Here is a 10,641-nt window from a genome sequence, read left to right as displayed (position 1 = left end):
AAAGATTTCAAAATTAATTTAAATTCTAATCAGTAGGAAGCAAGGAACTAACCTTTTTTTTTTTTAATTGAAATTTTGACATTATAAGCATTTGTTCAGCATTTTAGCATAATTATCAGAGTATTTTCCTCAATGTCTTTAGAGGGAGACTGCAGATTAGGGAAATCTGTATCATTTGGTGCTTATATAATGTTGTCGTAATAAAAGCAGAAATTAGACTAGTATTTGTAATCTAATTTATGACATTTGTTTCTCAGTGATATTTCTTGTGTTTAGAAATATGTATTACTGTGCAACAGCTTGTAACATGAAATAGAAAAGAAAGAGTATGCTATATAGTAATTAGTACTGGAAAGGTAATTTAGAACAAATTTGCTTTCCTTCCCAGGCATGCAATTCCAGAATTATTTAAGTGTGATTGTGCCAGACTGATATCAATATAAGTGACAGCTGAATTTGGTCCCCTAAAAGCAATGTATGTGTCATGCATTCCATTTTACCTCTGGGGAAAGGTCTTGAATTGTTTTTGTTCCAGTCCTTGTGGTTTTAGGGGAAGCACTGTAAGATGCTCTCTTTTTTTCAGTACAGTGACATATTAGATTAGCTGGGTTTTTTCCAAAGAAGTTTATACTGCTGATGTATTTATTTTTATATTGATGACAGGGATTTATTTTTCCTATAAAGCTTACCAGTTGTGTAGACACACAAGAAGTGCCATCTAATCTTTCAGTAGTTCCAGTTATTTTCTAAAGCATACTACACCTTCCAGCAAAAATTTCTTTCACTGTCTGTCATTAAATCAGTATTCTGAATGACAATAGACTGCACAACACAAACTGGAGTGAGCAATGAAAAGACACATCCAATATCTAGGCTATGCCAAAGTGACCTTCTCTACTAAACATATATGCACAACTGCTGTCTCCTTTCTTGCCTGAAAGACTTTCATTTCCTATCACCATAAACATTCCAGTTCCTTGGCTGAGTCTATAAAGAAATAATGATTGATACTCTTCTTCCTCCCTGTTAAAATTCCTGCAGTAATTAGGAAGAAGGAATCAGAAAGGAGGAAAATGCAGTGGAAGAATATGAGGTGAACATTACTGAATGATCCTTTTTCAGTCTGGTTTGTTATGGGATAACTTCTCCAGACATGGCCTGAGCCATTCTGACACGAGCTTCATTTGGTGCTGTTTGTGTGTGTGTGTTCTAAGTATGTGCAACAGAGAAATTCTTTGCTTAAGTCACTTAAATCTGTGTTGGCCTCTGTTATTTTGACATCAGGATTTCAAATGGCCTATGTCCTTTTTCCTGTTCCCTCTATATGTTTATTCCATTAGTCTTTTCTTACCTGAGAAGGGGCAGCCATTTGCTGCTGCTGAGAATTTGGATAAATCTGAGAATTAGTTTACTCTTTCTCAGACATCACAGTGGTATGGATTTTGCTGTAGAAAAGGGAAGAACAATTTTACTTGGATTAGGTTTGCTATTATATACAAGAGAATATTGTAAAAGGAATTAATTAAATAAAATAAGATGAACACTAAATTGAACAATCTGACTGTGTGTGTCACTAAGTTAAACTTGAGCAGGGCTGGGTTTTTGCTTTTATTAATCATACTCTACTGAACTAAACTTGAGTTGGGCACTGTTTACTTATTGATGTGTTCACACTGGCTATTATTCAATACGAGTAATCATGTTTGGTCTCTCTTGTGGATATGCTCCTCCAGAATCTCACTCTTCTTTTCAGCAGCAGTGGTGGTGAATATTTGGGAAGTCCCTTTGGGGAATTTCCTCTCTCATTTAGTTTTTCTGTTGTACTCTTCACACCCGCTCTCTGCTCCCAACTCTGCCATCTGCTATACTTTCTTTCCCCCTCCACTCTGTTCAGCTTTGGCTTCTTCACACCCCACTCCCACGTCCCTTTCTGTCTCTCTTCATCTGCCCACCACTCAATCTCTTCAATGTTTGGGTATGGAACTAAGCCCACAAGAACAGGTCAGAACTTTAAAGGGGGAGGGTGGTTAGTTTGGGAGCATGCTTTGATTTGTTTGTTGCTGTTGATTTTTTTGGTTGCTTCTTTTTTATAAGATTTATTTGGGCCTGTGTGAATCCAGCACACATCCACTGGACAAGCAGAAACCCAAATACTGATTTTTTTTTTTGGTAAGAAAACTATGTGAGGTGCATTGTCATCCAAGCTTGTCTGGTGAACAGCTTGCTGCAGCTCTACATTTATGTGCACATGTTATGCATGCATATTAGCAAGTCATCTTTGTCTTGAGAAGTAAAGATCTTGCACATAATTTGCCTAGTTACTTTACAGTTACAGTAGCTAGAATACATACTTCAGTCTTATGCAGCACAGAGAAATGTTCTCTTCCCCTCTATTTCCTTAAGTTTTATATAACAGAATTTAACTAATTTACCCTGGTGTCCAGAGAGAATAGCAATGTTTGCAGCAAAAGTCTTACTTGATTGTGAAATGTACTCTTGTGTGAAAAAGGTGCAGCAAACACATGTAGCAGCTGTAGGGTGTTAGTCTAAGTAGTACAAGTTGTATTTCAGAGTGACTAAACAAATATTTGAACTTCACTGTTAATTTTTCAATGCTGTTTAGCTGTAATGTGTTTATTTAGTTAATTTAATTGTCTTTATGTGTGTGTTTTTCTTTTAAAATTCCCAGTGCTTGTTTTTAAAATGTACTTTGCTTGTGTTTTAGGATATAGAAGCAGCAGAAAAAAGGCTGCAAGAAAGAACATATTTACTTCCACATCCTGATACTGTTAAGTTAGAAGTAAGTCCTAGAACTCTGTCTTTTCATTTGTTTCCATTTGCTGTTTACCAAATATTTTGCTTTTTTTTCCCCTGAAGCGTGTTCTTAAAGTGAAAATAATTGATTTTAAAATCCAGTGACTGGTATAGCCAAAGGCCTGTGTACTGTTGTAGCAAGCTGAACCTAAATTCTGGGACAAGGTCCCTAGATTCTGGAGCATTCTGGTGGAAATATTTAGCAGCTTTCAGGTCTATACAAACTTCTATTCAAAAATGAACTCAAATATAAAAAATCAATACTGTGAATGTTGGAAGATTACTGTGTGTACTATGTCAGAGCTATTTAGTTTGTTTTATATGGTCATCCCATTCTCAGTTTACCACAGATTGTCATCTTTACATTTCAGGGCCAGCAGTTTCTATCAGCATGAACAGAGAAAATTTCCTATCGATTATTTTAGAGCTGTATGGAAGCTTATGAAAAGTACTGCTGCAGGAACACTCAGTTCTTTTTTTTTTTCTTTCTCAACCTGCAGTCCCTAAAGCATTACTTCAGATAAAAATTGGAGCAGATTCCCATCTGTTTCTTGCCCCAGTGGTTGGTGTTTGTGCTGTGGGGTGCCTTGGTTCCCAGAGGCGCAGGAGCAGAGTGTCCCATGCTGGTTTGGGGGCCGGGGCTCTGTCAGAGCAGGGCTCAGGGCCAGGTTCCAGCACTGCCAGCTCTCAAGAGAGGTGGATTGTACCTCAGCTTCACACCTGCTGGGCAAGTGTTGGCATGCTTAGGCTATTACTTAAAGGAGAGGCATCACTTCTTGTTCAAAGTTTTCATCTGTCATTGCGTTTTGTAAATAGCCTGCTGTGGCTGTGACAGGGTGCACACTGGCTATGCCCCTTCCGTGGCTTTTTTATTATTTTTAGACATTTTTAGGCAAAAGGGTACATCCTTTCCTGAATACTTGTACGTTTTGAATGATGCTAAGGTAGATGCCAACCTACTAATATTAAACATTGAACCTATCTTGGCTGTGTTCAGAAGGAGTTTTAGACTCTTCAGTGACTTTGGAGGCTCCTCTGAGGTGTTTGGGTCAGTTGGTCCATGGTGGGTGTGAGGCTGCTCCTCCACTGAAGTCAGCACACACTGGAGGCTGCGGAGCGACTGCTCGTGGCTGCAGAATGCCTGCACTCTGCAGCAGTGGTGAAATTTTGGAGAGAGCAGAGTTACTATTTGAAGGAGAAGATCCTATTTCAGCTTTTTTTTTTTTTTTATGCTTCTAGAGAAGAGTGCTATAAATAGTGGGAAAAGAAAACTTTCTTTCATGGTACAAAATTCTTGCGCGTGCTTTGTTCCAAAACACTTCTGAGCATATTTCACTCAGCCATGTATGTGTCTGTATTAATATACTCTGAAAGTTATGGCTATAATGGATCCCCAGCTTGCTGAGTCGGAGTAGTTTTGTGTGACAGCACATATGCTTGTCAAAAAAGATTCTTTGAGTAAATCTGTTGAGGAAAATATTTTTGTAAACCTGCAAGAGCCATAGTTATATCTGAGTTACATGTAAGGATCAAAATGATTAGCCAGGAATCCAATACTGTGCAGGGGGATCTTCAGTTTTATGCTGCACTTCTCCTTCATTATAAGTCAAGAAAAAAAGGCTCACTACATATGTATTATAACTGTTTTATACTGCAAAATTGCATTTTTCTGAATGGACATCAATGGCAATAAATACATATGTGGATGGATTAAAGGGCTATCTTAGCACAGTTCTTAGAGCACGTTATTTTGTGGGGAAAAAAATTATACCTGGCACTTAAAATATTCCTGAAAATCCTACCAACACAAAAATTATGAATGAGTAATAACACAGATAAATAATATGTTACATTTACTACTCAGAGGCACAGTGTAAAGCAAGAGGAAAGGTTAGATGATCCACAGTGATTCTCCTAGACCACTCGCTAAATATGCACCACCTTTTTTATTATTATTTTAATTTGTGATCCAAATATTGGATATGATTACTCCCATCAGTGACTTATCAAGTCTAAAATTTTACTCAAATATTTTGAATTATAGTTCTGTATAGTATTGTAAACTTTTCTAGAATGATCAATTTACATTGGTAAAGGGGCAGCCTTCATTTCTAACTTTTTTTCCTCTGCAAAATGAAATTCCAGTAACATACCTACTTAAATATAAAAACTGCTTTTGGAAAAGTATATAATCATGGAAAATAGTTTATTAAAGGTACTCTAAGGTCTAAACTGATGTGTTGCTTACCACAAGAGGGCATATTCAGTCACTTCACAGTTTGTCCTGCAGAATGAAATATTTCCAAGCTGATATTTTATATCATGCAAGAGATTAAAAATTTCATATGTTAAGTACGTTGTTCTTTTCTGAATTGCTTTACTCTTAAAGTAAGATTTAATAATGCATTGCATTTCTATATTGTTTTAAAGTGGCTGACACAGATTTTGAAATTAAGTTTATTTTTTTCTTATATCTTTCTCAGACTCTCTATTGGGCATCAATAAAAGAATCTCTCCCCAAATGGGAAGAGTTTCTTTTAGGAAGAGCAGAAGTTCCTATTGACTTTAAGAAAATGAAAGCTACAAAGCAGAGCATAAACTACTCTGAAGAAGATTCACAAAAATAAACATTTTAGTTTCATTTTGTTTTGTAATTTATCACTTAAGCAGATAAGATCATCCAGATATCAACAGAATATCATGCCATTAAACTGAAATGTAAATAATTTAAATTAAAATGAATTACATAGGATTATTTAATTCCATTGTTGCATTGTGTACGATTCCTTATTTTTATTCTGTACTAGAGAAGCAATCCTCAAATGGGCTTTTAGTATCAAGAATGAGAAACATTTGTGTATAGATTTCCACCAAGGCAATCGGGTTTTCAGTGTGAGAAGGGTTTTATGTTATTTTTAATTCTCTGCTTCTACATATAAGTGCGATAAGTAAAGACAGATTCTTGCATTATCTTTCTTCACTTCAGTCATCTGTGCTGCATGCATTCTGCGTGGATGAGTCAGAAAGGAAGAATTTACTGTTAGCAAAAAGGCAGACTGTGCATCAGAGTTTAGCAGTTCCTGCAGGAACCTGTGTAGGAAGAAACTTGAATTTCTGCATCTGGTTTTTCCCTGGTTTTTTTGTCATTGCCACTTTCATCACTCATACCCCTCACTCCAGGCAGCTTTTCCCAACCTCCTTCTGCCTGCATTGTATTTGTTGTCTAACGGGTGGGCAAACGAATCTCTAGGGCTTTGTGCTACCTCTAGGCTGCTCTTAATTCTGTTTTTTTTCTGCTGATAAATCTACAAGTGAGAACTTCTGAGGTACAGGAAGTTTGAAGAAGCAAACTGAAAGGTCACTGGCAGTGGGAAGTTTGAAGAAGCAAACTGAAAGGTCCCTGGCAGGGGCTTTCCACGAGTCTGGAAAGCTTTTCAATGACCGAAAAACTTCTAGAAGTTGCAGTAGAATTTGAAGGTGTAATATTTTCATTTTCAGTTATTGTGAAAAATTCACTGGTACACAACTTTTAGAAATGTCAGTTTCAGTGGAAGATCCTTTCTGGTGTGTGACATGGCCTGCAAAAAAATTTCTTTCCTAAGCAAAAGAAGCTGATAAAATATTAATTTCTTTTATTGTTAAGAACCTGGACAGATTAACAGTCAATATACTGTTAAAATTTAATCTCTTGCAACAACGTCATTCCACCCCCAACCTGGAAGTAGTAGGGAAAAAAAGTACCTCTGCCAGTGTGTGAGGATATGAAAATGTAATGATTGCAAATATTACTAGTCTGCTAGTTATCTGAGCTATGCATCTTCATACTACATAGAGAGAGACTCCACCGTTCAAAAAACATTATATTCCTATGCAACATGAAGAATCACTGACACAATAAAATCAAAACTTTAGGTGCAATATTAAATTGTGTATTTTCCACAGGAATATTAGGAGTTCATTTTAAACTTTTTCTATTGAAGTGTCCATTAAACTGATAACTTTTTACAGAAACTGCCATCTTAGAATTATCCTGTTGAGTGGGTGTTGGTGTTTGTAACAATAACGTTGTTTTCATAATATGTGATGGCAGATTAGCACGCTTCTCTGCAGTGTTGTTAACAGTTGTAATTAAGGAATAAACAGTAAAGGGTGTCAGTCCGATGACAATTTCATCTATAGTGTCACAATACAAAATGTCACAAAATATTAGAACTGTTATATAACTACAAAAATATCAAATTAGGCTTTCATCTTACAAGCTGAGAGCTTAAAAAAAACTTGGCATAGAGACCATTGCAATTTTATACCTACTCAGTGTTCTGTCACAAAGACAACTTGGTAATATTTTCTTCTGTAAACTCACAATGTGATTCTCAGTCTGATTTAGTGGGAATGTGTATGGATCTTACAGTTGTATAGCTCACGTTTAAAAAGCAAATAATTGGAACCATTTGAGCACACAAGAATGGAAAACCTATTCTAGATGATACTCAGAATGAAGGGATGGATGAGCAGTTACTAACAATGGGACTCATCCTGTTCTTTGCATCCAAAGGGAAATCACTTCAACAAAAATCTGGGCCCCTAAATACTTTATACATGGAATAATCCGAATCTTTATCTCTTCTGACTCTGCCTAACCACTGGGACACGATGCAGGTTCTCACTCTCCTTGCCCTGGTGCTTTCCCCTGGAAGGAGATCTGGCCGTGTGGACCTGGAGTGCATGGCAGCTCCATGGGTGAGAGTTTGGCAATGTGCATGAAAGGCACCTGCAAGCAGGGTTAGAGAGCTTACCCTGCTGCACTTAGGTGCTCACATAGCATGCCTGAGAGTAAAATGAAATTATCTTCAAGGAAGGAATTTAATTTTATTTCCTGCAGCATAACTTTAGAAGCAATAGGGCAACTAGTTCAAGGAAAACTATGTAGGAACATGTCCCAGAAAATAACAACTGGATGAAGAGAACCATTTAAAGCAGGAATATGTGTAGGTGACTGTTCTCAGAGACAAGGACCTTCATGTTGGCCTGTGGTTTGAAACAAATAAATGGAATTGCCTATGACTGTGAAATAGCACAGTAATAGGGACAGGGGCAAGTGTCTGCTGAGTTGGGCCATGCAGTGGCAAGGAACCATAATTATATGGGATCTCCTGTTCTACTTACATTTGTTGAGTTTAATTTGCCATGGCTGGGCTAGCTTGATACTTGCCTTTTTATAGATACAGATTTGAGAAAGCAAATATAAAATTTTGGTGTGCTTTAAAAAAATTTAAGAATCTCCCTAAGTGATTTGTACTGATATACCTATGAGATCTTGAATGGGTATTCTTCACCAGATCAAGGCAGTCACTTCAAACATATTGATTCTATGTAGTTATACCCTATCTTATCCCAAGCATTTCTATATATAAAAGAAAATATAAAATATAGGAATTACATCATATATATCTGTTGTAATTTCCTACTCATTGTGAGTAAATTTTTTCTCAAAATAAAAACAAACTCACCACGTCCACCCAAAAGAACAAAAAAACCAAAGGCAAACAAAAAAAAAAAGCCAAAAAAAGAAAACAAAAACACACCCCCCCCACCAAAAAACTTCTTATTCTATAGTCTTGACTTGCTGCTTGCCCTTTTGTGTTCCAATATATGTATACATAAGGTGCAGCGGTCCTCAGGGCCTGTTGCTTTTCTATTAGGTGGGGAACAGCAACTGAGTAAAGAGCAGTGAGAAAAGGTCATCTTGTTTGTAAGTTAATATTGTAGTATCTTGCAAGAAGAAATAATTAATCATACTTTTCTAGTTTAATGCACAGATGAGTAACCCCAATACTAATCCAGGAGCACAGCCTGTTTACCCATCTTGTCACCTCTACCATCACATTCTCAATCTTTTTACTTTCTCAGTTATTCTGGCTGTGGGGGCAGGAGCAGAAGGCAAGGCATGTTACTTTTTCCTAACATAAGAAATTTCTTACTCTGCAGAATCTTCCACAAGCCTATTAATTTAATTTGAGAGTATATTGAAATAGTAAGTTGGTTTACATGCATATCTGACACTATGGTATCCTCTTGATTGTATTTATTCAGGATCATGTTTTCATAGAAGTTGGGAGCTAATTTTTAGGCTGAGCTTATAGTTCTTAATTTCTGTCTTTTTCGTTCACATAGACCAGGTTGGGGATGTAGTTGCTCAATTTGAGCTTGTTGGTACTGAAAAATAAGAAAACCAAATTTAAAAGGGAATGTACTTTTAGAGGTTATATCTGAAAGAAAACATTATTTACTCCATAATGGTAATTTTCATAATATTTTAATACTTGTGTTCAGATACAACTTGACCTTAAATATCACCCCAAATGCAAGCTGTTTTAACATATTTGTAATGCTAAGGTCTTCATTACTGTGATATTCTGTTTGCTCAAGGATTATAATCCATGGATATACTGTGTTATAGTTGAAATAAAGCTTTGATCAGTGTTGCGTTCCATGTATGAGTTGGATGTAAATTGGTGCCTGCTGCAGCCAAGTGTGAACAATGAGTAGATAAATAACTTTGCTTAGGTATGGTGTTTGCTTTCCTCTGACTCTGATATGCAATATTAATCTGCTGAATGAAGATTAAAATCTCAGAAGTTTACTGATGAAAAATCCAAATGTAATGAATCCCAGATCGATTATTTTCACTCTTCCTATTGTTTCATAATGTGTAAACTAAATTACTTCAGATATACGATTACTAGGAAGATGTAGATACAGATACTTAAACCCTTGCTAAGGAAACAGGTGGGGGAAAATGGTTCTTCAGTACATCCTCCTGCTGTGTGAAACTCTTTGTCTTTGCTATAAATAGGGTGATTTAATTTGGGAATTTGCTACTCCTTTTAAACGCAGTTAAAACAGCTCTTGAAAATGCGCTAAGCTGTACCCGCTGTGTTTGTAGCCTTCCAGTTGTAGCTTTTACATTTGGCTTACTTTGAATACGTGTGTTTTTAACGCATACGGGTAGAAAGTATGCTCGCTTCTTCCCATAAGTTTTATCGCTGTGATGATAATCTTAAAAATAAATGTGTGGTGTTCTTTCCCCTCACTCTCAGTCGTATCACCTACCAGAAAACCCTAATAAGCAACAAAATAGTGTGAGACAGTATTTACATCACACTTTTGAAACAGATTCAAGCAGAACCAGCTGCTGTAAGATTATTTTACAAACCTATTGTAAATTAATAAAAGGAAAAAATTGCCTTCCTTTAGGTAAATTGCAGTCTCCTTTACTAATTACCGTAGCTTGAAGCCGCAGTAAATAAGTACCTGCCTCACGGCGGTGAATGGGAAATGAGAAATGTAATTTTGGTAACCAGACTTGCCTTTCTTTACCCATTTAGTTCGTATGTGTTCCAATAGCTTCATTCAGGGAGCTCTGAGTGTTGCTCAATAAAAGCTTCCGGAGGATAATGCGTTCAAAGTGAAGCACATGCCGGCAGCTTTGTTCAGCGCCGCCGAACCTGCGCGCTGCGCTCCGCGGCCGCGCTCGCCCCGCGCCCCTCCGCGGCTGCGGGCTCTGCCCGAGGGGCAGCGCTGCTTCCAGCCGGGAAAACGCCGAGCCAAGCGGCTGCGGGGAACGGAGAAAGGAGGGGATAACAAACCCCGAAGGAAGCAAAGCCCATGTGCCGGTGTTTGCCCGGTGGGAAGGAGCTGGCTGTGCGCGGGGGAGGACAGGCGGTGCCGGGCGGGCCGAGCGGGGCGCGGGCACTGCGGGAGCGCTGCGCTGGGAGAGGGAGTGGGAGCGCATTGTGTGAGTGTCCTCCCTCACTCAGCGGCGCC

General features: G+C 37.7%; 2 long non-coding RNA genes across 3 annotated transcripts; both read left to right on the top strand.

The window, feature by feature from the left end:
* The first annotated feature begins 214 nt into the window (after positions 1-214).
* Positions 215-5,313, top strand: LOC135453286 (uncharacterized). Of its 2 annotated transcripts, XR_010441832.1 has the most exons (4): positions 215-1,093; positions 2,095-2,169; positions 2,726-2,800; positions 5,298-5,313. It is a non-coding gene; the product is annotated as an uncharacterized LOC135453286 (long non-coding RNA). The 2 variants fall into 2 exon arrangements; XR_010441831.1 differs by lacking the exon at positions 215-1,093 and having other exon boundaries at positions 1,515-2,169.
* A 124-nt stretch (positions 5,314-5,437) lies between these two features.
* Positions 5,438-9,309, top strand: LOC135453287 (uncharacterized). The gene is made up of 2 exons (XR_010441833.1): positions 5,438-6,171; positions 6,211-9,309. It is a non-coding gene; the product is annotated as an uncharacterized LOC135453287 (long non-coding RNA).
* The last annotated feature ends 1,332 nt before the right edge of the window (positions 9,310-10,641 follow it).

The sequence above is a fragment of the Zonotrichia leucophrys genome, chromosome 12 (genome assembly GCF_028769735.1).
Source record: "Zonotrichia leucophrys gambelii isolate GWCS_2022_RI chromosome 12, RI_Zleu_2.0, whole genome shotgun sequence".
Classification (NCBI taxonomy): Eukaryota; Metazoa; Chordata; class Aves; order Passeriformes; family Passerellidae; genus Zonotrichia; species Zonotrichia leucophrys.
Note: the sequence above shows the minus strand (reverse complement) of the source record. Positions and strands in the feature narration are given on the sequence as shown.